The sequence below is a fragment of the Dipodomys merriami genome, unplaced genomic scaffold, assembly GCF_024711535.1.
Source record: "Dipodomys merriami isolate MVZ:Mamm:240054 unplaced genomic scaffold, mDipMer1.0.p SCAF_622, whole genome shotgun sequence".
In the NCBI taxonomy this organism is placed as follows: domain Eukaryota; kingdom Metazoa; phylum Chordata; class Mammalia; order Rodentia; family Heteromyidae; genus Dipodomys; species Dipodomys merriami.
In genome coordinates, this window is record NW_027206205.1 from 1 (window position 1) to 27380 (window position 27380).

The window sequence follows — 27380 nt, forward strand, 5'->3', positions numbered from 1 at the left end:
ACCATCTTGCCCTAACAGACATCTACAGAATATACATTCAGTGTCAGTATATACATTCTTTGCAGCAGGTCATGGAAAATTCTCCAAAACAGAACCCATCCTATGTCATACAGAAATTCTGTCCAAATCAAAAGAAAAATTAATTGAATTCCCATAGCTTGTCAGACCACAGCAGAATAAACTTACAATTAAACAGCTAAAGCAAAAAAAATTGTCAAACCTATGAAGACTGAACAACACATTGCTGAATGACCAGTGGGGCACTGAAGAGATTAGAATGGAAATCTGAAAGTTTCTGGTATTCAACAAAAATGAACACACAAAATACCAGCTCCTCTGGGACACATTAAATGCAGTACTTACAGGAAAATTTATAGCTTTGAATGCCTACATCAAGCAATTGGGGAAATCTCAAATCAGTATTTTTATCATGTACCTAAAGCTCCTTGAAGAGAGGAACAAGTCCAAATGTAAGTAGGCTGAAACATATAAAACATTAAATCAGAAATAACTAAATAAAGACAAAATAAAACATAGAAAGATCAACAAAACAGAGCTGGTTCTTTCAATAAATTAACAGACTTGACAGACCCTTACCAAATCTGACTAAAAAGAGAACTTATATAGATAGAAAGACAAGTAGAAAACTAACAGAGTGGGAGAAGGTCTTTATTTGCTCTGCAACATACAATGTCCTCATATCGCAAATATTCTTAGAGCCCCAAAATTAATGCCCCCCAAAAAACAAATCCTCATAGAAACAACAACCCTCATAATATAATTGAACTTAAGATTTAAGGACAGACCTCTCTGAAGAAGAAATATGAATGGCCAATAGACACATGAAGAAATATGCAACATTTCTGGCCATAAAAGAAATGCAAATCAAAGCAAAATTGAGATTCCACCTAACCCCAGTTTGAATGCAGAAAACTAATAATAACAGATGCTGGGCTGGTGGGGATGTGGCCAAAAAGGAACATTACTACACTACTGGTGGAAATGTAAACTTGTTCAAATACTCTGTAAAGAAGTATAGAGGTTCCTCACTAGAGCTCCCCTATGACCCAGCAATGATGGATCAAGAAAATGTTGTATATATTCACAACAAAATTCTATGCTTCCATCAGAATGATTGACATTGTCCCATTTGTAAGAAAATGGAATCATTTGGGAACATAATAATTCAAACAAGCCAGACCCAAAGAATCAGAGGCTACATGTTTTCACTCATTTGGAAAAACTAGAATATTTCTAGGATATTCACAGTAGCTCAATAGCAATACACATATCACCATAAAATGATGCTTATCAAAATGAGCTCCAAGAAATGGATAGAAGATTATTGTATAGTGAATTGTTTTTAGTTATTTCTATTTAGTTTTTCCCCTTTGGTTTATTCCCTGTACTCACTGTTTTTGATTTCTGTACCCTTTGTCTTATTCATAAGTTAATCTGACTTGGGGAAAGGAAGGGAAATCACAGAAATGGTGGGACAAAGATTAACCAAAGCAAGAGTGATATTCACTAGACACTATGTTAGAAATAAACTTTACAACTTTGTGGGAGTGGGATGTCAGTGTTGGGGGAAGAAGAAAAAAATGTACTCATTATTTATGTAACTGTAACCCACCTCTCTGTATATCACCTCATAATAAAAAAGACAAAACAATAAGAGAACTCATGCAAATACAGAAAATTAGAGACAAAAATGAGACCACAACAGATATAAGCAAAATTGAGAATGTTATAAGACAGCACTTTGAAAATCTGATGCCAATCACCTGAAGAATCCTGGAGAAATTGATGCGTTCCTATACTGGATCTGAAGCAAGAAGTAACACATAAGAAGAAATGAAAATGAAATGTCAATAAACCACTTCCCATTTCAGAAAAATCTATGACTCAATAAATTTACCATGAAATTAAGGCCTGCAAAGAACTTACAATACATAGATGTAACTCTTCAATGGAATAGAAAGGGAAATGGAATTGTCGAACACATTGTATGATGCAGAATTAGACTCTTCCCCAAATTATATAGGGACTCACCAAAGAAAGAGAACTATGAACCCAATTCTTTGATAAGCAATGATGCAGAACTTCTTAATAAAATTCTCACCAACTAATTTCAGCAACAAAAAATAATATTGTATGATCAAATAGGATTCATCTTAGGATACAATTGGATTCAATATTCTTGTCAATAATCATAATACAAAACATCAGCAGAAGCAGGTAAAAGAAAAACATGATTGTCTATAGGGATGTAATAATAGCTTTTAACAAGCTCCAATACCCCTTTATGATTGTCGGAGAAGCTAGAAATGCATGGAACATACCTCAATATAATTCAGAGTATATATATGACAGATAATTAGCATTTACCCAGTGGAAGCATGAAGACATTAAAATCAGGAATGAGACAATGATGTTCACTCTCTCTACTACTCTTCAATAAGGTAGTGGACTTTCTAGCAAGAGCAATAAGCAAGAGAAAAACATAAAGGGGATCCAAATAGGGAAGACATAAAACTATCCCTTTTTACAGATGAAATGATCCTGTATTTAAAGGACCCTATAGCTTCCTCCTTCAAGTTACTAAAGGTGATGCTAACTTTCAGCAATGTAGCAGGGTATAAAAACCACAAGAATCAGTAGTTTTTGTGTTACCAAGAATGGAAATATCCAGGCTGAAATTCAGAAAACAACTTCATATGGATTAGCCTCTAAACCAAATCAAATCTAAACTAAACAACAACAACAAAACTAGGAATTAATGTAACTAAAAAATGTGAAGGACCTCTACTGTGAAAACTTTAAAAATCTAAAAAGGGAAATTGAAGGAGACTCAAGAAAATGGAAAATATTTTAATGCTCCTGGTTGGAAGAATTTACATGATGAAACTGCAATATGGCCGACAAAAAATTGACAATGCAATACTCATCAAAATCCCAACTATATTTTTCAATGCAGTAGAGAAAGCAATCCAAATTTAATATGGAATTACAAAATTACAGATGAAACAGAAGGCTTATGGGCCTATCATGATCTTACACACACACACACACACACAAACAAACACAGTGGAATTCTATTCACCCATCAGAGAGGATGACTTTTCACCAGTATTAATGAAAATGAAAGGCTTGGTAAAATTATACTAAGAGCAAAGAGAACAGAATGCAGACTCAGAGCAATATAAGTTTCATGGATTCATTCATTTATGGTAGCTAGAAGGTGCCCACAAATCTACAAGTAAACAAGACTGATTCTACCTCATCCCAGTTAGAATGGTCATTATCAAGAAGACTAACAATAGCAAATGCTGACATGGATGTAGCCAATTGGGAACTCTATTACACTGTTGGTGGGACTTAAAGAAACATAGCTCCCATGGTTTCCCTTATTTGTAATAATTAGTTCACACCAAGGATAATCTCATGTATTTTAATTTGATATTTTGTCCTATGTTGAGCATACAATATTATTGCTTTGCTTTATTGTTTGTTATTATTTCTGCTAACAGGCAGATATATTTAAAGAATTATGTTCATCTTATCCATTACTGGAGGAAGAGCATCCAAAAGAGCAACATTTACTAGGAAGAACAACTCCTACTTATTTAGCTTCATTCCTATGTAAGGCCAGTGTTGTCCCCTGTATCCTCATGTTGTACATTGTAACTCTATACCAGTTCATCCTGTATATCTACTATCTTCTACATTGTGACCTAAATGCCCCAGCAATTCCACTTTGCTTTACTTTTCAAAAAATTTCACTCTTAATGTTTGAGGTTGTGTGTGTGTGTGTGTGTGTGTGTGTGTGTGTGTGTGTGTGTGTGTGTGTGTGTGTGTGTGTGTGTGTGTTTACAAATATCAGAAGACAACATTTTTCCTCATTTAGAATACATCTTTCAGGTGATTGTAAGTTGTGGCTAATGGGAGAAATCTCTTGCTATTTTAAGGATGAAACAGAAAAATATATTTGTGCATGCACCACAGTTGTTTAATAGTCTGTAGTTGAACACTGAACTTCGATTTATATCTTGGCTGTTGTTGTGAATAATGTGAATAACAATGAACTACAGATATATTTATGAGTTACTCAGAGAGAAATAATCACATGATTGGTGGGTCAGTTGATATTTCATCTTTGAATTTCTTTAGAAAACTGCATACTACTTTCTACAATGAGAGTACTAACCTGTATTTTGACCAAGAGTGAAGAAATTTTCCTTTTCTCCACACTCTCACCAGCCAACATTATTACTTTTTTTTTAAGTTTTTTTAAAGGGCAGTTTTTTACTGTGTGCAATACCCAAGATGACCTCAGACCCAAATCCTTTTACTCCAACCTCCTAAAAGCTTCGAATTACAAGCCTTTACCATCACACCTGGTTCCTTTGATTTTTTTGATAAGAGTTATAGTAGTTATGAAGTAGTATCATAGTAATTTTGAATTGCATTTCTCTAATGACTTTTTCTTACAAAACATTAAACCAGTATAGAAGTTGTATTAAACACAACTTTGTAAACCCACTGGCAATTTTCAGGGCTTTTTGGAAAACATGTCTATTCAGAAATTTTGTCCATTTTTAATCAAGTTTCTTGTTAATCTCATCTTTAATCTCTCTATACAAAAGCAATAATTTATTCAAGGTAGTAGAAAGGAAAAAATTAAGCAACTCCTAACATTTTTTAGTTTTCAATAACATGATATTGATTAAATCATTTTCTGTTAATGCTTGAGACTATATAACTCAATTTAGTTAGACCTTATACAAGACTATATGTATTTTATTTTACGTTGATTTTTCTTTCCAAAGCCTGTGTGACTAATTTCCCTTCGTTTCTTTCTGTCTCATGTAGTTCAGATTTCAAACAAAAGAATAAATGGAAGGAAGCGAACAAAAAAAAATACATTTCCTCTCATCTGATGATGCCTCTACAAGAATGAGGAAAGACCTATGATAAAATATCAAAAAGACAATTTATTCTTCTGGGTTTTCATTATCTTTGTTATTTAACTTAAATGATGTAAAACACACTATACTGCTCAGATACTTTTATGTTTTCTCAGTTTTGTACATTTTCTTTTTTTTGGGGGGGGGGATCCGGTCAAGGGGCCTGAACTCTGGGCCTGGGCGCTGTCCCTCAGCTCTTCAGCTCAAGGCTAGTGCTCTACCACTTGAGCCACAGCACCACTTCCGGCTTTTTTTTCTTTTTGCTTATGTGGTACTGGGGAATAGAACCCAGGGCCTCAGACATGCAAGGCAAGCGGTCTACCACTGAGCTACCTTCCCAGCCCTGTACATTTTCTTTTGGACTTCATCTCAGTCTACAACATTCCTTCATTATTATGTCCCTGATATTTTTACACTAACAAGACTGAAGATAACCAGTTTGATTTACAGCATGAAAAGTTATCCACCTGGCTTCCCTGGAAGCAGAGCATGATCAATAGATAACATTACTTCTGGTTGCTCACTACATGTAATGGTTTCCGTAATACTTATGACATTCTATTTAGTATTTTAAAAAAAACTTCTGGCTAAACTCAAAGCTCATTCATGGAAGTTTATGTTAAGTATTTTACAAGTTTTATTTCTCTTAATTCTTAAGATAACATTTGCAATAATGCTAATGTTATTACCATTTTAGTGTTGGGAAAAATTGTAATTAAAGGCACTAAGTGCATGGCCCAAAGACACACAGTGAGGAAGGAAATGAGTCAAAGTTTCCAAAAGTCTTTCTGCAATACACAAAAGGTAGGTAAATTCTCTCCATTCTCTTACACTCTCAATTCAATATTCATATTTTCCAAGAAATAATAGCATAGCAAATATTGCCCATGGTGATTGTTTTCTGTCACATTTTGTCTTCAACACAGACTGTGTTGGTGACAGTGGGTTATCATGCACAGAGCTGAGCTTCTAAATTGAGGTCCAAAGAGAGGCAAATTTCTTCTGTCCCACAGTTCCAGTTTTTTTAAAAAGTACCAAAACTTTTAAATATCACTTACTCTCTTTTAAGAATCCAAAAATGAAATAAATTCACATTTAATCAATGCAAAATACTTTAAAAGTAGGAGACAATAAAACAGGCCCCCATGAAGTAAATTTTCTTCTACTTTTAAAATTATTCTGAAAGCCTTGTATTGGTTAGTCACACTTATAATCCTATCTACTTGGGATATCTACTCAGGAGCCTGAGATCTGTGGATAACCATTGGAAGCCAATCAGGGCTTCCAAAACAAACAAAAAAATTCATGAAATTATTTTTCAAAATTTTTAATGAACTAGCAAAGACCCAGGAAAGAAAATGTAGTTCATATAGTACCTCACCAACCTAGAGAGGAACGACCTAGCATGGCCTTTAAGCCCTGATTTCAAACTCTGAGCACGCCAACACACATGCATGCACATGCGTTTGCACGCATGCATCTTTTCCCTTCCCCTCCCCAAATTAGAGAAGCGTAAATACAAGAGGCACATGCACCAACTTCAAATACAGTGAAAACAAGGGTTATAGCATGGGGGAGGAACATACAAAGAAACAAAAATTCACATCGCACATTATAAGTACGTTAGAAACAATAGCAAGAAACAAACAAAAAAAATACTTGTTTCCCTATCTTGGAGTTCAATTCCCTTAACATCATCATATCTGTTCATATGAACATAGTTTTTGACATTGTCTGCTTGCCCTAGACATATATTCGTTATTGAAAATAAGGGAAACCATGGGACCTGTTTCTTTGGACTTGGCTTACTTCACATAATAAATTTTTTCCCAAGTCTTTCCATTTCCTAACAAATTGGGTGATGTCATTCTTTCTGATGGAGGCATAGAATTCCCTTGTGTATATACACCACATTTTCTTGATCCATTCATGTAGTGGGGATAGCTGGGTTGGTTCCATATCTTAGCTATGGTAAATAATGCTGCAATAAACATAGTTGAGCTGGTAGTTTTAGTATGGTCTTTTTGTGATCATTTAGTAAATCCCCAAAAGTGGGGTTGCTGGGTCAAAGGGGAGCTTTATGTGGAATCGTTTGAGGAACCTCCATAATGCTTTACAAAGTGGTTGAACAAGTTTACACTCCCACCAAGAATGCTGTATGGTTCCCTTGTGGCCACATCCCCTCCAGCATCTGTTGTTGTAAAAATATGGAACGCTCCACGAATTTGCATGTCGTCCTTGCACAGGTGCCATGCTAATCTTCTCTGTATCGTTCCAATGTTAGTGTATGTGATTCTGAATTGAGCACAAAATATTTTTATATCAAAAGTGCAATTGGATTTTATTAAACTAGACGATTCAACAAAAAGGAAGTTCAAAAGAATTGTCATGAAATTTTACAACCATATATTTCTTACATAAGCACACATTTAAGAATAAAGTCAAGATTGACATGTCAAAAACAAAATAATTCCAGATATTTGTTGTTCAAGAAATGTGTAGGAGGAGGAATTCAATTATTCTATACAAGGCACCTGTCATAATGAACACTGCAGCAAGTGTTAAGGTTCGTTCAAAGTTTTAATGTTTTAAATATATTCAATTTTGGGAATTGTTTCAATTTTGGGAACACAAGCCTCAACAATATGTCAATACTATCCTCTTATTTATCTCTAAAGGTTTATGCTTCTGGTCTTTTAATATTAAAACTTCAAAAAAAATTATCTTTAGCAAGTTGTGCAAAGGGGTTTTGCTTCATCATGTCAGTGTTGAATAGAGTGTACGTGCATTTCAATGTTCAGTGCATCTGGATCATTGTCAAATTTTCCTTTTTTCTTCCTTCCCTTACCCCAACCCCACCTATCCCTTCAAGTTTCCTACTTATATTCTCACATATGTACATTGAGTGTTATGACTGTATTAGTCCACCATTTCCCTCTCCATCCTTCTGCCCTATTTCCTCTAAGCCTAGCTCCCCTTTTAAGACTTGTTTCAAATTTATGGTGTTTTGTTAAATATCTCTACCTTTGGCATTTGGCTATGGGCTTGCCACATCCTCTCTTCCATGTTTGACCACATAAATGAATATATTTCTCCACATTTCTAATCTCTGAATGGCTGAGATAGGTCTATTTTACTATTCACCTTCTGTCCTAAATTTAGAATTGCACCTTCAGGACCATCCTATAGAGCTTTTTTCTTCTCTACACACTGAAGATGGAAAGGAAATAATTTCCATGCTCTCAGCATTATGCTATCCATCATGAATTTCCATCGCTTATCACTTCAGCAGTCTATGTTTAGGGACAATCTTCAATTTCTGATGATAGGAGCACGAGTCAGTTTTACCTATGCAGATTCCACTATGTAGTGAGCCCTGTAGTCTTAAATTTTCAATAAGTTTCGAGTAACTTTTTATTAATAATTTAAAAAGTTTTATTTCAGTATTTGAAATACAGCCCCAATTATTTTAAAAGTTTCACAATAAGTTAGACTGAACTTTTCCCCCCATTTTCCCCATTAGTTCAGGTTAAGTCTCCATTGGCTTTATTGTTTGAGAGGCCAAGGGATGAGGTTAAACAGAGAGATGATCATTACTCAGATATCTCCTTCCTCTTCTGGTTTTGCTATTCTTGTTGAGAGGAAGACTGTAGCAGGGAAAAGAGTGATGCTTGACTTCACCATACAAGGGAACATTCTTAGTATGTCAATTATTGTTTCTCAGAATAACTTAAACTGCTTACTCTTGCCTTATCTGTAACAGTAACCTAACTGTGGCTTCCTTGGTGCAGGAGGAAGCACACTAACAGGTTACTACCTGTAAATTGGTATTTTATATATCAACTTACTACCAAAAATATAAAGCTTTGGCTACATAAATGCAACGGCATTGATTGTCCAACAATACCTTAGTGAGCAGTAGACAATTCTACCCAGCTACCCTCTCCTCTCATATCCTCCCTTTCACTCCCCTCCACTCATTTACCCTCCCATCCCTTCTTTCTTTGTGTCTCTCTCCTCCATATTAATCTCTATCTTCTCTCTTTTTCTTTTCCAGTAGCAAGTGATTTGGCTTATCAGTCAACACATACATAATTGAACAAATATTTATTGCACCTCTTTTTGTGATTATTTATTCTTAAGAAGTGAGTTCTAGCACAGCACCAGTGGCTTACACCTAGATACTCAGTAGGTTCAAATTTGACAATTGCAACTCCAAGCTATTTTAAGTAGATAAACCTAAGAGATTCTTTTCTGCACTTGTGGTAAAAGGAAGAAGTGAAGGTGTGGCTCAGGTGGTGTAGAGCAAACATTGAGAATTAAAGCCCAGATAGAGCTCAAGGCCAGGAGTTCAAACCCCAGTACCAGCACAATATAAAAAAAAAAACTGAGTCCTTTGTCTTAGAAGGGATATTTCTCCAAAAATTCATACCCAGGGCAATTTTCAAGGTCCAAGACTCTTTGTAAGGTTCTTTCACATCTTAAATTGATTCCTCTGCTTGATTCACATTATGGAAAATAGGAGTCACACTTCACATTAAAAAGTATGCACATTGCTGTACAGTTCTTACCATTTTTAAAGTAAAGGAAGCATGACAGAGGAATTCACCTCACTTGGGTGAGTTAGGTTTGACTCACTGACAGACTTTTGCAAGTAAATGAGGGTCTGTTTACATGTAAAGAAGTCTATGCAGATGGTTTTCTAGGAGAGAGAACAAGGTAGCTGTTGTCCAAGTTTGAATCAGAGTAAGTTTATTCCTATGATATGGTAAAGAGAAGCTCATCTCATAGAACACTATGCAGACAGTAATTTCAAGGATTAAAAACTCATGTCTATATAGTGAACAGCTAAGTTTTCACAAACAAAAAACAGTTTCCTAAGCCATGAAAATATAAGTTAGAGCAAAAGGAACTATGTTAAATATAGTTAATGGCTGAGTGACATGTATAAAAGAGTTCTATAATCACAATTAAACTATAAATTTTTCATCATGTCCCTAACAAGAATCTCTAAGATAGGCCTGGCTAAATCTGTCATAGAGGACTGGGTTCATGCAATTGTCAGTTTTGTTTAGGGTGCAATATCTTCTACAGTCGCTTGGGTTGCAAAGAGCTCACACCACATGCAGTGTCTGGAAAAACGTGCTGTCTTGTTAGGCACCTAAGGGATTTTTGTGCCACTGTGAATATTTATCGTTTTTCTTCTTATAATTATACCTGTAAGTGTGAAGTCATTTTGTGATAAGAATAATAGTTTCTGTACCCTTTATTCCACTAACAAATCTCGGATGTAAATATAGCCCGGAGCTCTTGGCTCATGCCTATAATCCTAGCTACTCAGGAGGCTGAGATCTGAGGGTCACAGTTCAATGCCAGCCCAGGCAGGAAATTCCAAAGATTCTTATCTCCAATAAACCACCAGAAAACTGTAACTGGCAAAATGTCTCAAGTGGTAGAGCTCTTGCCTTGAGCTGAAGAGCACAGGGACAGCACTCAAGCCCAGAGTTCAAGACCCACAACTGACCAAAAAAAAAAGTATGCATATATATATATATATATATATATATATATGTATAAATGATGAGATGAATTACATTTAAATATAAGTCAATATTTATGGTACACATTTAAAATATAACTATATATGATATATTTATAATATATACATATATTTATGTATAAGATCATATTATATCAATGTTTATAAATACATTTGTAATTAATATCCAAAGAGTACATCTGAAGATTTGGGGGAAAATGTAGAGTGTCTAAAGGCTTACTATTGACCCATCATACTTTCAATCATTTTTTCCACTTATGACAATGTCTGGAATACTAAGACAATGATTATTTTATTCCTTAAGATTTGGGGTTTGAAACATCTACTTACTTGGTAAGAAATCTACCAAAATGTAATCTTGAAATCACACACCACAAACTGGACATATACATCAATTTAGCAACTTACAGGTCTCAAACTTTTATTTGAATCCTGTATCTCACATACATTGTTTCCTTTGAGTCAGCTACGTATACAAACATTCCTAGATTTTCATCTTCACATACATCCCCATACTCACATGACATAGTAAACATAACATTATAATAAAAATATTATAGGTACTGAAAAAAACATCTTTGCAAAAGTAGATAAATTTTATTCTTTTAATTCAATTCACTATTAAAATACTGATGAAAGAGTAGCTGAGAGGATGTTTCAAATATGAGAGTGCCTGCTTAAAGAGAATGTTTCTCATTCCAAGCATCATTATATGCATCCTTCCTTCTCTCACATAAAAAAATAAGTAACTACAGAATCAACCTACATTTTCCCTAATCACTCATTGAAGAAAGAAATTGTAATACATATATGCATATACACAATGATATACTATTTAGCCACACATAATTATGAAATAATATCATCTTCAAGAAAATAGATAGAACTTTGGAAAGTAGTATGGAAGTTCCTCAAAAGACTCCACATAGAGCTCCCCTATGACACAGCAATCCCACTTTTGGGTATTTACCCAAATGTTTACCAATAAGACCACATTAAAGCTACCAGCACGATTATATTTATTGCAGCATTAATTACTATAGCTAAGATATGGAACTAACCCAGGTGCCCCTCAGTAGATGAATGCATCAAGAAAATGTGGTATATATACACAATGAAATTCTATGCATCCATCAGAAAGAATGACATTGCCCCATTTGTTAGGAAATGGAAAGTCTTGGAAAAAATTATATTAAGTGAAGTAAGCCAGGCCCAAAGAAACATAGGTCCCATGCAATATCTAGTATATGTCTGAGTCAAGCAGAAAAGGTCAGATAAGGTGATGTTAGGGAAATGAACCCTAAGATATGTATTCAAATGTTTTTTTTCTTTCATGCGATTGTTTCTTACACATTTATAAGATTATTTCTTTGTTGCTTTGTATGTCCCTCCCCCACAGTATAACCCCTGCTTTCACTGTATCTGATGTCGGTATAATTTGTGGAGGGGAAGGGGAAAAACAAATCGTTTAAATAGGGATACAGGGGGACCCATTGCAACAATGAGATGTACAAGTCGTTATGTCGAAAACGAACTTTACAACTTTCGTGCGGGAAAGGGGGGCGGGGAGGATTGGGTGGGGGGGTGGGGGAAGGATGGGAAGGGATGGGAAGGGGAAACAAAGGAGGAGGGTACAATGCTTGATAAGAAATATACTCATTATCTTGTCCATGTAAATTTAACCCCTCTGTACAGTATTTTCAAAATAAAAAAATAGAACTGGAAACATTCATATTAAAGAAATTATCCATACTGTAAAAAACAAATACTAGATTTCTCATATGAAAATATGAATAACCCAGAAAATAAAATGAATAACCCAGGTGTAAAAGATAGAGCTGATTTAATTTGGAAAAAAGTAAGAGAGGAGATGAAGAGAAATACTGTGCAGTAAATATGTTCAAATATTCAATATGTTGGTATGACATAATAAAACATAAGTATAAAAATAGGCTAATGAAATTAATAAAAGGAATAAAATTTAGCAAGCTACATTATATGGACATATGTGTATAACACAATAAAATACTGTGTAAAGTTAATGTTTGCTAATAAAAAGGCAAAAATTCATTCCAGTTGTTATAGAGTCATATGTTTATTTCCATTTTTTGCTCAGATATTTCCCTGATAAAGTAAAAGGAGAAATAGGTTTTGTTTATTTAGAAAGACAAACGTCCAATTAGCATTAAATTATTCTAGTTAATTACTGTCAATGTGAAATTGCTCAACTTAATTATTATATTTAGAATATTTCCAATGCACTCTTCAAAATATTACCCTATAGGCATATACTTTTTGCTGGGGCCAGCTGCTCCATGTCCCGGTGGAAGACGTTGGGAGGGTTGCTGATAACCGGGCCCAGGGGTGCCCATGGCAGAAGGAGTATCCAGCTCCCCTCTGTCAAAGGAGACACAAAGCATGGATGGATCTACTGAGAGCTTCAGGGCATAGCCATCCAAATGTCACAAAGGTCCCTGGGAGAACTGTTTTATGGTGACAGCCCTAGGGCCTGACATCAGGGCCCCAGCGCTGTCCCCGACTTTCTTTGTCTCTAGGGGACCACTCTTTCACCTGAGCCATGGTGCCACTTCCACCTTTTTCTGTGTATGCAGGACCTAGGAATCCAACCCATGCTTTCTTGCATGCTAGGTGAGCCCTCTACCTCTAAGACACAATCTCAGCCCTGGATAGCTGTTCTTCTATGACCCCTCAGGCTGTCTCAGGACAGTCTCCAACATCTATACCAAGTCACACATCTATACCGAGTCTCTCAACAGCAGCCCTGGCTAGAAATGAACATACTCTGCTGTGTTGCCCATCATATTCAGCACCTTTGTACTCTGTGCTTCCTGTCAGATACTCCTTGTTAAGCAAGACCCCCTTTTCAAGTGCTGCCTCCAAGAAGACCATTCCGATCACCTTGGCAGAGCAGGAGCCTCTCCACTCTGCAGGCTGCCGGCTTGTCAGGCTCTGCATTCCAGCCAGTGTGGGTTGAGAGTGCATGAAGCGAAAGGCCTGGATTCCACCACCAGATCTCTGGAGGCCCTGATACACCACCCAGGGACAGGTGTTGTATCACACCCCATGAGAGGGGGCTTGAGGCCCTGGCAATGTGTGGGCAACAAGATGGGGCCATTTCTTTGTGTGGGCTTGAACTGAGGATCTGGGAGCTGCTCTCTGAGTTTTATTGCTCAAGGCTGGTGCTCTACCACTTGAGCCACAGCTCCACTTCTAGCTTTTTGGTGGTTCCATGGAGAGTAGTCTCCTTACGGGCTGTCCAGCTTATAGCTGGCTTCAAACTGTGATCCTCAGATCTCAGCATCTGGAGTAGCCAGTATGACAGGCATGAGCCTGAGCACCAGGTGATGGGCACCAAAGGTTGTTTGTTTTTTTTTTTTTTTTTGCTCCTGTTTATCTCCTGTCATCTAGCAAGCCCAAGTTAAAATAATCAATTACAGGGGATCAAAATTCTCTCTTAGGTCAGTTAATCCAAGGAGATAAAGTGTCTTTGGAAAAGGCTAGTCTGAGTTGGCTTAGGGGTATTTGTGTTTGTGTGTGTGTGTGTGTGTGTGTGTGTGTGTGTGTGTGTGTGTGTGAGAGAGAGAGAGAGAGAGAGAGAGAGAGAGAGAGAGAGAGAGAGAGAGAGAGAGAGAGAGTGTTGGGGATACCTACCCTCATCTCTGCAGTGCCTCATCCTCCCAGCAGGGAGTGTATCCAGGATCCTGACCCCAAGGAAGGTGTTTGGGGGAGGGTAGCTAAGGTCACATCCAAGGGGATGATCCGAATTCTGTCCTGCAACCTAAGCCTGGACAGATAAAGGAGAGGAGAGGTTTAGGGGAACATCAAGGGGAGCCCCTTACCTTTGGCTACAAGTACAGAAGAAAACTGTATCCATCTTTCTTGGTAGTCAGATAAAAGTTGTACACTGTTCATTTATTTTATGATTGTGTTAGTCTTAGGACTTGGATTCAGGGTCTGGGTGTTATCCCTGAGATTCTTTTTTCAAGGCTGTGGCTCTACCACTTGAGCCACAGCACATCTGGCTTGTGTGTGGGTTTGGGGAGGGAGGTAGTTTATGGGAGATAAGAATCTCCTGGACTTTCCTGCCCGGCCTGGCTCTGAGTCATGACCATCAAACCTCAGCCTCCCGAACAGCCAGGATGATGGGTGGGAGCCATGAGCTTCTGACCACCACCATGCGGCTTCCTCCTTATCCATAGCAATGACTTGGCTCTGTCACAAGAACAAATGTCCTCCGGGAGGTGTCAGGTCTGGGCACTTTCCTCTGCACCCCACCCCCCTAACCAAAACTACACTCGCCAGCAAAGGGTAGTAGACAAGGAGTGTTTTCATTGTCTTATAGCCAGGCCCTGACCAGATAGGTGGGGGTATGGGTCAGAGTCCCGGGATCGTGCTGGGCAGGGGGACAAGGCAACATCTCCTCATCCACTTTCCTTCAACGGTGTAGCAGAGGGATGTGAGGAAGGAATCAAGGGATGGACAATGAATAGCCATCAAAGTCTAGCCAGGGTACAGAGGGGCTTACCTCATGAAGCTAGTTCAACAGGCTGAGCAAAACAGCTCCTGACCCTCAGCCCACCTCCAGAATGAGAGGGACACCTTGGGTTCCAGCCACATGGGGATGCTGGGCCACCTCCTCCAGCACCTATTCAACCAGTTCCTGAAAGAGAAAGAGAGAGGGATAGAGAGAGAGGGAAAGAGTGGGGAGAGAAAAAGAGAGGGAGAGAGGAGAGGGGGAGGAGGGGGTGAGAGAGAAAGAAAGAGGAAGAGAGGGCCAGAATTACACTTAAGCCAGGTGCTGGTGGCTCAGACCTATAATCGTAACTACACAGGAGGCTGAGATATGAAGATCATGGTTCACAGCTAGCCCAGACCGGAATGTCTGTGAGACTCTTATACTCAAAGAACCAACAGAAAACCGGAAGTGATGCTGTGGCTCATGTGGTAGAGCGCTAGCCTTGATCTAAGGAGCTCAGGCACAGCATCCAGGCCTCAAATTCAAGCCTCAAAAATGAAAAAGTGGAAGTCCCACCACAAGAAGTGGACTGAATAACACCCACTGTCCTAGGAAGTATGGCAGAGAAGTCAGGCTTAGCTTCCTGTCAGCTGGAAGTCAAGAGTAGGTCACTTGGCTTCTCAATGCCTCATTTTCCCCAGCTGCAAGACTGAATACAGTGAAGGATCCCCTTCCTCATGGGGATAGGTTAATGATGAAAGAAAGCCATGTTTTGTTTCATAATCCTACACTTGTTGCACGATTTCTTCATGTGCTGTGGAACCAGCACTGGAACCTTTCATCGTGTATGACCCCCTCCTCTTCCCCCACCAAGACCTGGCACACACTGTAATGGTTTGTTGGATAAACGAATGAGCATCTGTCTATGACAATACTACAGAAAAGTCCCATCCAATTCAGGTAAGCATCCTGGGTGAGGGCAAAGCCTGATGTAGCTGTCCAACAGTTCTACCTCCTCCCTCTTCCCACCCTCCTGGTGCCACCGCACTTAACTGTTTTGGTTCCAAGGATGTGAGCCATGATGTACTCACTGTATTTTGGGGCCTCTGGGATGCCTATCTTCTCAAAGATCTCTGTCCGGCCACTGACCAGCTGTGTGGCACTCAATTCCCCACTCAGCTGTGAACAAGGTTGCCCTGAGGTGAAAGCCTGGCTCAAGGGGCCTCCTCTCCACTCCCTGGGGCCAGACAGGATGGTCCACCATATCTGGCCCCCAAGTTTCATGTTCCAGAGATAGGACCCCTGAGGCATCCCAGGTCTCTGAATCTCCCAGAGTCCAGTACAGTTCCTGGGAATTGTCTCTACTCACAGCTAGTAGGCTGCAGATAACAAGGTCACAATCTCTGCTCCCCATGACATCCTCGACTGTAGTGATCACCCTAGAGAGAGGTTGAGAAGTATCGGCAGCTGTCAGAGAAAGGCAGTCAAGGCACGACGTTCATAGCAGGAGACCATCTGGCTTGGGAACTCTGCTTGTGCTGCTTTGAACGTCATTGTTTGGTGGCTGAAATGGTCCATCTAATTTGACCCAGAATCCCAAGCATTAGTAGAAATTGCCAGCTTCAAGGAAAAACCCTGGAAAACCTGGCATTTCACATGTCCCAATCAAACTTAAAGGTTTCCAAAGTCAGTGGTCCCCTTTTCCTTCCAGACAGCCTACAGCAGGTTATAGAAAATGGCATTCAGAGAGCCTCAGGTAACTGCCATGTCCTGATCCCAAGTAGGCTCCAGCAGAGGGAACACACTTGCCTACCATTGCGCAGCTGGAAACAGCCCAGGAGGGACACAGATTGGAGTCTGCAGAACTCCAGGGAGGACTGCCCACCAGTGCACTGCCCCTGGAGGGAATCCATGCCACCATTGGGGGCCTGGAGCCCCCTGCCAAGATGTACACCGCCAATACCCTGGGTAAGATTCCCCTCTCATCCTTGGTCGTGGTGAACCATCTGCCATGTCACACCGATCGTCACTTCCCAGACCCTCCTAGATTCACAGCCCCTGCCCTACTACCCCCATCTCGTTCCCTATTTATGTTTGGCAGACTCATTCCCAACCTTGAATTAGCTCCAACTATACACACCAGAGCAGACTGTCTGGCTGGATGAGTGCGGCTGTGGTCACAGTAGCCTCATGAGCCTTCTGGCTAAAGACAGAAGAGCAGGTGTCCACACTGGTCTGTGGTTCACACAGGCCTCCTAGGGGAGACCCATTCAGGCCCAGGAGTTACTGTGGGCTGCAGGAAAGGGGAAGAAAGAGGTGGAAAGGAACATCTACTGAAACCTTCCCTAAAGGAGCCATGAAACGGTGAAAGAGAAAACAAAAATTGTGGCTGGTCTCCTAATGGGCATTAATGAAAAAAGAACAACAAATAAAATGCTTTTGCTCTTTCTAGACCCAGTGACTTAAATATATTTTCATTGTTCTCATCCTCCCTGCTCTCCCAACAAACACACACACACACACACACACACACACACACACTCACACACACACACACACACACAGAAACACAAACACAAATCTAAATCAGTGACAGAAGACTCATCTCTCTCTCTTACACACACACACACACACACACACACACACACACACACACACACACACACACACACACACAACACATAAACACAGACTCAGAGCAGTGCCTTTCTGGAGTTTGTTACTTTCTCATCTGAGCAATGTACCAGCTTGAGCAGAGGGGTTCCCTTGTCAGAACCAGGGGCAACCACCCAAGGGGAACAATGCTCTAATTATGCAGAACCATCCTGCCTCCCCCTTTCTCCATTGCCAGACCCTTCCTCTTGGGAACATCCAGCTTTGACTCCTCATTCACCAAAACCCTAGGCCAGGACGCTGGGTGAAGGAGTCCCGAGACACATGGCTCCTCAGAGCCTGGACAGAATACAAAGCAGGGGGTCATGGTGCCTCCAGAGTGGTGTATGACCTGGGGTGGGGGCGTTGTTGGGGACTTTGATGGGGTCCTAAAGTCTATATACATGGATAGAGTCCCTACTTTCAGCCTACATACTTTGGGGCGACTTGGCAGATTCTTGGGGAGGACAAGGAGACCAGATGGACTGGGAGCACTACCAGAAGCTGGCAGAGCTGGGAAATGTGATCACCCAGTCAGAACTGTTGACAGCTGGGGTTGGGGGTACAGGCTGGTGTATGTCTCTCAGAGGGGGTGTGTGTTTCTCCCAAATATCCACTTTCTATCTGACCCCAGTGCCCTCACCTCTCTAGTGGGCTCTTCTGGGAATGTCCTCAGGTGAAAGGGTGACTGAGCACAGAAAACAAGGGCTCACACAGCAAGGGGGCCTATCTTCTGTATCCAACACCCCCCTCCCCAGCAAAAAGGAAAAGATCTAAGAAGGCAGGTGTGGAGGTGCTACTCCCCATCTCTGACTAAAGGCAGCAGGTTCCCACCAGGGAGAGGAAGGGTGCAGATGCATGGCTGTGTGGCTCCCACTGCTCCAGACCAGGGGCTCTGTGGTGCCCCTGGATGGGTGCTCCTCACCCATCCCTGCAGCTCCCATTTTCCTGGGACACTGGATGCTAGGGATGGGGTTGGGTTCCCCAGGTCAACACCCAGCTCCAACCCCCACCCCTGGGGTGCATTTGTGGCAGAGCCAGGGCGGACTGTGGGGTGCTGGGGAGATGCAGGTAGGACAGGAGAGGGGAGGCGAGAGGTAAGGTTCAGGGTCCGCGGGGGTGGGGTGGAAGGGGTAGAGTGGTGGAGTCACAAGGTGCAGGGGTCACGCCAGGTGCTGGCCTGCAGGGCGGCCACTCACGTGAGCTGCTGGGAGAAGCTGTAGGCTGCGACTCTGGGTGCGCGACCTGAGTCTGAGGACCCGGGGCGGGGACCAAGTCAAGGCCACAAGCCCCACAGGGGTGCGCCATCTCCACCAGGTGACTGCAAGAGGCTCCACCAGTCCGAGCCTGCAGCACCATGTTTGAAAGGCAGCGCTGTTGGGAAGGAGCGGGGGTGTCCGCTGGTGCATGGCCGGGCAGCGCTCAGCCTCTTCTCCTTCTCCTCAGCCGCTGTCGCCCCCTCAATGGCCTCCTCCTCTGTGGCCGCCGTCTCTGCCTCAGCAGCTGCTCACTCTCCCGTGCTCCCCTAACCGGGACCTCAGACTCAAGGCCGCCATGGCTGCTATGTCTCCGAGGGGCTACACGCGGCCATAGCCTGCCATGCAGGCTCTGCACGCTCTATGCAACCAGCCAGGACCCACTCTATGATCGGAGCAGCCGCCAGCCACTGAAGCCGTTTCCACTGGTGCTTGTGCTCATGCTCGCTCTTCTCCCAGCTCTGTTTCTGCCCCACACTCCTCTCCTGGGCCAACCCGCCCCTACTGCGCACACACCCCTACCCCCTTGGGCCCCTGGCCATTGCTGCCACCAAAGTGTGCCCCTGGGCCCTGCCCCTCCTCCCCTGGGCCCAGCCCCCCAGCCCTGGCCACAAGTGCAGCCCTGACTGGGCCCTGAGGCTTCCAGACCATGGCAATTGCAGCCTTACCTCAGCTCAGCACTACACCCCACCCCCAGTACTGGTCCGGGAGATCGAATCTCCCCTCAGCCCCACCCCTGGAGGAGACTCTCCTCCATCCCCCTCCACTCCACACACCAAGCAGGTGCATAGTGAAACTTGTGTGTGTATGTGTGTTTGTGTGTGTGTGTGTGAGTGTTGGGGATAACTACCTCTCAAGGACTCAGAACATAGCACCCTTTGGGATGACTCAACACACAGCACACTTCCAAAAACAGCACAAAGCACCCTGTGTAAAGGACTCAGCACACAGCTCCCTTTGAGGACTCAGCATGTAGTATGCTGGGTAGAGTACTCGGCAAACAGCACCCTTTGAAGGGCTGAGTATAAAGCACCCTGTGTAAAACATCCAGTGCACAGCACCCTTCGAAAAAATCAGCACATAGAACAATTTTGAAGGGCTCAGCACATACCATACTGTGGAAGCAATCAGCAAACAGCACCATTTGAAGTACAGTACACAGCCCTCTGTGTAAAGGACTCGGCGCACAGCACTCAAAAAACTCACCTCATCCCTCTCTTCGCAAGGGCTCAGCACATAGCAGGACCCTTTGGGATGCAGTAGCTCACCACACCTTTTGAGGGACTCAGCATACAGTACGTTGTGTAATGGACTCAGCACACAGCACCCTTTGAAAAACCCAGGATGGCCCACTCTTCTCAGGGACTCAGCACATAGCACCCTTTGGGATGACTCACCAAACAGCACCTTTTTGAGGACTCCGCACAAAACCCCCATGTGGGAAGGACCCAGCAAATAGTGCCCTGTGAAGGACTCAGCACATAGCTGTATGTCACAAGTTCAGCTGTCATTAGAATTAGGGTGCTTTCTTCAGTATCACCATTCTTCAGAAATACTGCACAAATCATACTAATTCACATTTAGACAACCTGTGTTTTATGGGGGAAGGTCAGCTGGGGTCTTGAACTCAAAGCTTGGGGGCCCTGTCCCTGAGCTCTTTGGTTCAATGCTAGAGCTCTACCACTTGGAGGCACAGCTCCAATTTTGTTTTTTTTGGGTTGTTCTTTGGCAGGTCTTATGGTGATAAGTAAGGCCAAGTTGGGGTATCCATGGGCAAAGGCTCTTAGCTCAGCCTGGAGCTGACCTCTCCCTTTTTTGTGCCCGTGGTAAGCCAGGCTTCCAGGAGCTCTCTTGGCCTAGGGTGGAACAGACCTGCTCTGGCATCAGCAATCAGGGTGAGCAAAAGTCAGCTTGGCTCTGGTCACTTCCCCAAATTGAACTCTAGAGGATGATGGCACAGGGCCGCATGTTTCACATCTGGCCCCCAGGGTGCAGGAGTAGCCCACCATAGGGATAGTACTTGAGAGTTGTGTTTACTCTTGCTTCCTTGGGGCCCCCATCATGATTCAAAGCCACCCTGGACAGGAAAGCCCTTGAGACTCTTACCTGTAGGTAACCATCCAAAAGCAAGTGGGGCTGTGGTTCAAGTGGTAGAGCACTAGCCTTGAGCAAGAAAACTCTGGGATAGAGCCTATGCCCTGAGTTCACACACACACACACACACACACACACACACACACACACACACACACACACACACACACACACACAGACACCACGTGCATGCAAAATCAGAGATTTCTACACTACAATCTTTTCCCACTAAGCCTGATGGCTGCTGGCCTAGGTATTTGATGCATACACCACCACCTACTTCCTATTTATCTGAGGAATGGCCATATGGGTTTGGGAGGGGGGAGAATCATCCTAGCTGAGAATGTGGCTCAGTGGTAGAGTGGTCACCTAGCATGCCTGAAGCCCTGGGTTCTATTCCACACAGAAAAGGCTGGAAAGGGAGGTGGGGCTCAACTGGTAGAGTGCCAGTCTTGATCAAAAAGAGCTCAGGACAATGGCCAAGCCCTGAGTTCAAGCCCCAGGACTGGAAGAACAAATCTTTGTTGGAGGCTTTTTATTTTGCTTTGAAAACAATTTATTCTTTGTGATAAGCATAACATGGGCCTCTTTCCTGGCCACCAATGGGCCATTAGATAACCCTTGAGTTTGGGCCACCTCCTGGCAGCCTCTGCCCTACCCGACCCCCAGTTTAACCTTCCCATCACCCGGCTGATGGAGGCCTGAGAGAAAGCCACCTGGCCACCTACTTCTGGTGGCTGCCAAGGCTTATGAGAGTCAGTATGTCACATAGAGAGTCATCATCCACATCAGATTACAGGAGAAAGTGGGGGAGCACTCCTTCTCTGAGCCTGGGAGCTGTGGGCAGATCTGGATGTGGGGCATCTGGGGCAGGACATACTCCTTGGGGGAGTCCACTATGGGGTTGGGAACCCTGACCTCTCCTCTGGCAGTTTCCATGCTGTCTTCAAGTTGCAATTCTTCAAAACCTTTCTGCTCCTCCCTCATTTCACCTACCACAGGCCCTGAGGCATCTGAAGCAGTGCTGGTGGTGGGGAGCTCAGCCTGTGCTGGCATCTGGAGACTGCTGTCTGTGCCTTCCCCTGTGAGGAGCAACAGCAGCTCCCACAGCACTGTCCTCTTCTCCATCTTCTCCTGGGACAGCCAGTGCATGCACTGGGCTTTCTCCCAACACAGCTCACTCAAGACCAACCTCTACTCTTTACACACCATGAGGGACTCCTCGATGGTTCGGATGTGTGCCGAAAGCTGGCTGCATCAATGGTGGAGCTCACCTGTTGGACTCTGGAAGTCCACCTCATCAGGTAGGTCATGGAGGAAGCAGATTTTCTTTTCAGATGCCCATGTGTCCCTCTTCCCATCCCCATGCATGCTGTGGTGGCAGCTCATGGGGCAGAGGGCCTGTGGCTCCAGCTCAGTCTGTCACTGAGCTGCCTGGTGGCCCGGGTGCCTGCAGCGGGCCCATGCTCCTGTGGCAGGATTTTCCCCCTGTGGATCTCAGCCTCCGAGTGTTCTAATAGAGCCTAGTCCATCTACCAGGCAGCATGGAATGTGGGCATGACCACTATTCTTGTATCCCATTGGTCAAAAAGAACCATGAAATAATGGGGGTGTGGCCGGAATCCTGTGATGCATGCAGAATGGGCAGAGTCAAGATGACAGTGGCTCCCCCAGCCCCTTTCCCAGGGAACTCTGTCCAATTCAGTTGGGGACAAGAGGGTGACGTGCTTTAGCTGGATGGCTGCACAGATTGTTGTGTATGTCTGTTTGTTGGCAGTCCCAGACCTTGAACTCAGGATCTGGGCACAGTCCATGAACTGCTTTTCTCAAGGCTAGCCTCAACTAGTGAAGCCACACGGCTCTACTTCTGGCTTTGTTGGCACTGAATTTGGACAGGGGTTTCAAGGACTTTCCTGCTTAGGGTGACTTTGACCATAGCCTTGTAAGTTTCAAGGAGGACCTGTGCTGCTGCTGCTGCTGCTGCTGGCCGCCCTGCTCTGCGGCCTGGGCCCAGGAGGCCGGGGTGAGGCCTTGGTGGTTTCTAGTTCCCCCACTCTCTTTGGTGGTTTCTTGTTCTCCCCCCTTGGTGGTTTCTAGTTCTTCCCTTGGTGATTTCTAGTTCTCTCCTTTTTGGTGGTTTCTAGTTCCCCCACCTTGGTGGTTTCTAGTTCCCTCCCCAGTTTGGTGGTTTCCAGTTGTCCCTCTTTGGTGGTTTCTAGTTTCCCCCCCTCTCCTGGTGGTTTCGGGTCCCCCCCCTCAGGGCGTGGGGCTGGGCTGGGGTTGTGGGGTGGGGAGGTGGCAGTGGATTTTCAGGTCGGGCCAGGTTGTTGGAGGCCAGGGCCTGGTCCTGTTGGCCTGTCTGTCTCTGTGTCTGTTTGTCTGTCTGTCTGTCCATCTGTGTCTCAGTCTGTCTGTCTGTGTCTCTGTCCATCTGCTTCTGTCAGTCTGTCCATCTCCTCTCGGTCTGTCTGGCTGTCTGTCTCCTCACAGTCTGTCTGTCTGCCTCTTGGTCTTTCTGTCCACCTGGCTGCCCATCTGCTTCTCCTGTCTGTCTGTCCGTCCATCTATTCGTTCTGTCTTGGTCATCCATCCCTTCTCTGTCTGTCTGTCTGTCTGTCTGTCTGTCCCTCGGTCTCTGCATCTGTCTGTCTCCGTCTGTCTGCAGGTCCATCTGTGTCTGGGCCCCTATCTGTCCATGTGTCTGTCCGTCTCCTCTCTGTCTGTCTCATTGTCTGTCTGTCTGTCCATCTGCCTCTGGCTCTGTCTGTCTGTCTGTCCATGTGTCATCCTCTTGGTCTGTCTGTCTGTCCATCTCTGTGTCTGTCTGTCTGTCTGTCTGCCTGCCTCTCAGTCTCTCTGTCTGGGTCTATCTGTCCTGTGTCTGTCTGTCTGTCTCCTCTCTGTCCATGTCTTCCTCTCTGTCTGTCTGCCTCTTGTTCTGTCCACCTGGCTGTCCATCTGCTTCTTCTGTCTGTCATCTGTCTGTCCTGTCTTGATCATCTGTCCATCCCTTGTCTGTCTGTCCGTGTGTCATCCTCTCGGTCTGTCTGTCTGTTCGTCTCTGTGTCTGTCTGTCTCCCCATCCGTCCGTCCGTCCCCAGCACCCATCCTCTTCCCCCCTCAGGCCAGGCTGACTTTGACCTCGCCGACGCCCTGGATGACCCAGTGAGTCCTGACCTCTCACCTTTCCCCCCCCATGGCTTCACCCTGGCCGCTAGGCCTCATGTGGGGCCTTGATCCAGGTGTGGGCCTGAATCTCATGTGACCCTTTGCCACCCACTGAGGCCTTGGGTTCAGGGGTCAGGGGGGGTCAGGGAGGGGTCAGGGGAGGTCACGGGTCACCACCCTCTCTCTCTTTGCCCGCAGATCCCACCCCGAAGCCCAGCTCAGGTGAGTGGGGTCCTCCCCCCTTCCCCACACCAGGCCCACTCAGGGTGGGGAAGCTGAGGCATGGCCCACTCCTGGCACACAGGGCTGTACCCGCAGCTGCTCAACCCGCCCAGGTCGCGACCCCCAGGAGGAGTCAGGGGAGTCAGGGATCAGGGGAAGGAAGGGGGTAAGGGGGGGAGGCCGGCCTCCATCTTCCCTTGCTCTCTCCCCGCAGACGTCACCTCCCACCCCGATGCCGGCCTCCACCCAAGCCCCGACCCCCGCCAGGCGCAGGAGATGAGGACATGGAAGGGGGGGAGGCCCGGATGTGGAGGCTGGGGATGGAGCGGCCCGGATGTAGAGGCCCAGATTTAGGGACCCCAGTGTGGAGGCCCGGATTTAGGGACCCGGATGTAGGGACCCAGACATGGAAACCCAGATGTAGGGACCCGGATATGAAAGCCTGGATGTAGAGACCCCAGTGTGGAGACCCAGATGTAGAGGCCCGGATGTAGGGACCCCAGTGTGGAGACCCGGATGTAGAGACCCTAGTATGGAGACCCGGATGTGCAGACTCCAGTGTAGAGACGCGGATGTAGAGACCCCAGTGAGGAGGCCCAGATGTAGAGATCCGGATGTAGGGACCCGGATGTGGAAGCCTGGATGTAGAGACCCGGATGTAGGGACCCCAGTGTGGAGACCTGGATGAGGAGACCCGGATGTGGAGACCCCAGTGTGGAGACCCGGATGTAGAGACCCAGATGTGGAGACCCCAGTGTGGAGACCCGGATGTAGAGGCCCAGATGTAGGGACCCAGACATGGGATCACGGATGTAGGGACCGGGATGTGAGTACCCCGATGTAAGGACCCAGATGTAGGGAACCCGGGCTGACCCCGCCCCCTCTGTTCACAGGTGGCGGTGGAGGCTATGGAGGCTCACACGGTAAGACGGGGAAACCAAGGCAGGGGGAGGAGACCCGGATGTAGAAGATGCGAATGAGGAGGAAGGGATGTAGGGACCTGGATGTAGGGACTTGGATGTAGGGAACCTGGATGTAAGGACCCGGATGTAGGGACCCAGAAGTAGGGACCCGGATGTAAGGAACCCGGATGTAGGGACCTGGATGTAGAGACCGGATGTAAGGACCCAGATGTAAGGACCTGCATGGAGGGACCCGGATGTAGGAATTCAGATGTGGGGACCCGGATGTAGGGAACCTGGATGTAGGGAACCCGGATGTAGGGACCCAGATGTGGAGGCCGAGCTCCCAGGGCCGCGTCTCTCCTCCCCCTCTCCCCCAGGTGCTGGCAATGAACATGTGATCCACGGAGACCCCCCCAAGGTAAGTCCCGCCCCCTCGACCGCCCCACTTCCGTTCCCTCGTGATCTGGGCCCGGGTGTGACCCACAGCCTTCGGGACCGCTGCCGCCTCCACTTCCGGTCTCAGTGCGAACTTCCGGTCCGGAGAGAAAAGGAACTTCCGGTCTCTGAGTTCCTGGGGACTTCCAGTACAGATTGTCTTGGGACTTCCAGCCTGCATGAGAACTTCCACTCCTGACAGTATGTGAACTTCCGGTCCAGAGTATTGGAACCTCCAGTCCTGATTGGGAACTTCCGGTCCCTAGTATATAACAACTTCCAGTTCCGACTAGGGACTTCTAGTCCCTAGTGTATAGGAACTTGCGGTCCTGATTGGAAAGGCACTTCCGGTCCCTAGTATATACGAACTTCCGGTCTTGACTGGGCACTTCTGGTCCCTAGTATATAGGAACTTCCGGTCCTGACTATGGGCACTTCCGGCCCTGACGATGGGGAGTTCCAGTCCCTAGTGTATAAGAACTTCCAGTCTTCACTGTGGAGACTTCCGGTCCCTAGTATATAACAACTTCTGGTCTTGACTATGGGGACTTCTGGTCCAAGTGTACAGGAACTTCCAGTCCTGATTGGAAGGGCACTTCCGGTCCCTAGTGTATAGGAACTTCTGGTCCTGATTGGAAGGGCACTTCCAGTCCCTAGTGTAGAGGAACTTCCGGTCCCTAGTGTATAAGAACTTCTGGTATTGACTATGGGAACTTCTGGTCCCTAGTGTATAGGAACTTCCGGCTTAGACTGTGGAGATTTCCAGTCCCTAGTACATAGGAACTTCCCATCCTGACTGGTGATTTCCGGTCCCTAGTGTATAGAAACTTCCGGTCCTGATGGGAAAGGCACTTCCGGTCCTGATTGGAAGGGCACTTCCAGTCCCTAGTGTGTAGGAACTTCCGGTCTTGACTGTGGAGAATTCCGGTCCCTAGTATATAACAACTTCTGGTCTTGACTATGGGCACTTCCGGTCCCTGTTCATGGACACTTCCAGTCAAGGCTGTGATAGCACTTCCGGTCAGGCACCCTTGTCCCCCCCCTTCACCTTGGCTCGCTTCCTGTTTCTGGGCACTTCCCGACCGGAAGTTGCAGGGAGACGCCCCACCGCCCTTCCCGGGTGTGTTCACCCCCGCACTTCTGGATCCAGTCCCGCCCCCTCCAGGCAGCGCACTGGCCCATGTCGTGTCCCCCATCGTGTCCGTGGTGGTCGTGGCCCTGGTGGGTGCTGCCATCACCTACTTCTAGTCTGGAGGTCGCAGATGCTGCTTCCGGGGCGCGGGCCAGGATGCAGGTGGGAACCGCCCCCTCCCAGGGTGCTCGGATGAGGAGAGGCGCGGGGCGGGGCCTCACATGATCCCCCGCGGGTGGCTGCAGCTTGTGCCTCCCCTCCCCCACCAGGCCCCTCCCCGGTGTGAGGCTGGATTCGAACCTGGGGCCTCAAGCAGCAGGTGGAATCAGAAGTGGACGAAGGAGCCTGGAGGGGGAAGGACGAATAAAATCAACATAAAGTGTGCATGCGCGCTGTCAGGCCTGTCTGCCCAACCCATCTTTCCATTGTGCATGCGTAGGCTCCGCCCCTTTGGAGCCACTCCCTGCACATGCGCGGTGCGCACGCCCAGGCAGCGTTTCCTTCCCCTCTGG

General features: G+C 45.2%; 1 long non-coding RNA gene and 1 other non-coding gene across 4 annotated transcripts; one reads left to right on the forward strand and one right to left on the reverse strand.

Annotated features, from left to right (window-relative positions):
- Nucleotides 1-7168: 7168 nt before the first annotated feature.
- LOC138815121 (U6 spliceosomal RNA) lies at nucleotides 7169-7275 on the reverse strand. The gene has a single exon (XR_011368179.1). It is a non-coding gene; the product is annotated as a U6 spliceosomal RNA (small nuclear RNA).
- A 15353-nt stretch (nucleotides 7276-22628) lies between these two features.
- LOC138815119 (uncharacterized) lies at nucleotides 22629-27245 on the forward strand. Of its 3 annotated transcripts, XR_011368175.1 has the most exons (8): nucleotides 22629-23029; nucleotides 24131-24171; nucleotides 24373-24396; nucleotides 25290-25319; nucleotides 25679-25719; nucleotides 25825-25937; nucleotides 26887-27030; nucleotides 27138-27245. It is a non-coding gene; the product is annotated as an uncharacterized lncRNA (long non-coding RNA). The 3 variants fall into 3 exon arrangements; XR_011368174.1 differs by having other exon boundaries at nucleotides 25679-25937; XR_011368176.1 differs by lacking the exon at nucleotides 26887-27030 and having other exon boundaries at nucleotides 25679-25937.
- Nucleotides 27246-27380: the final 135 nt, after the last annotated feature.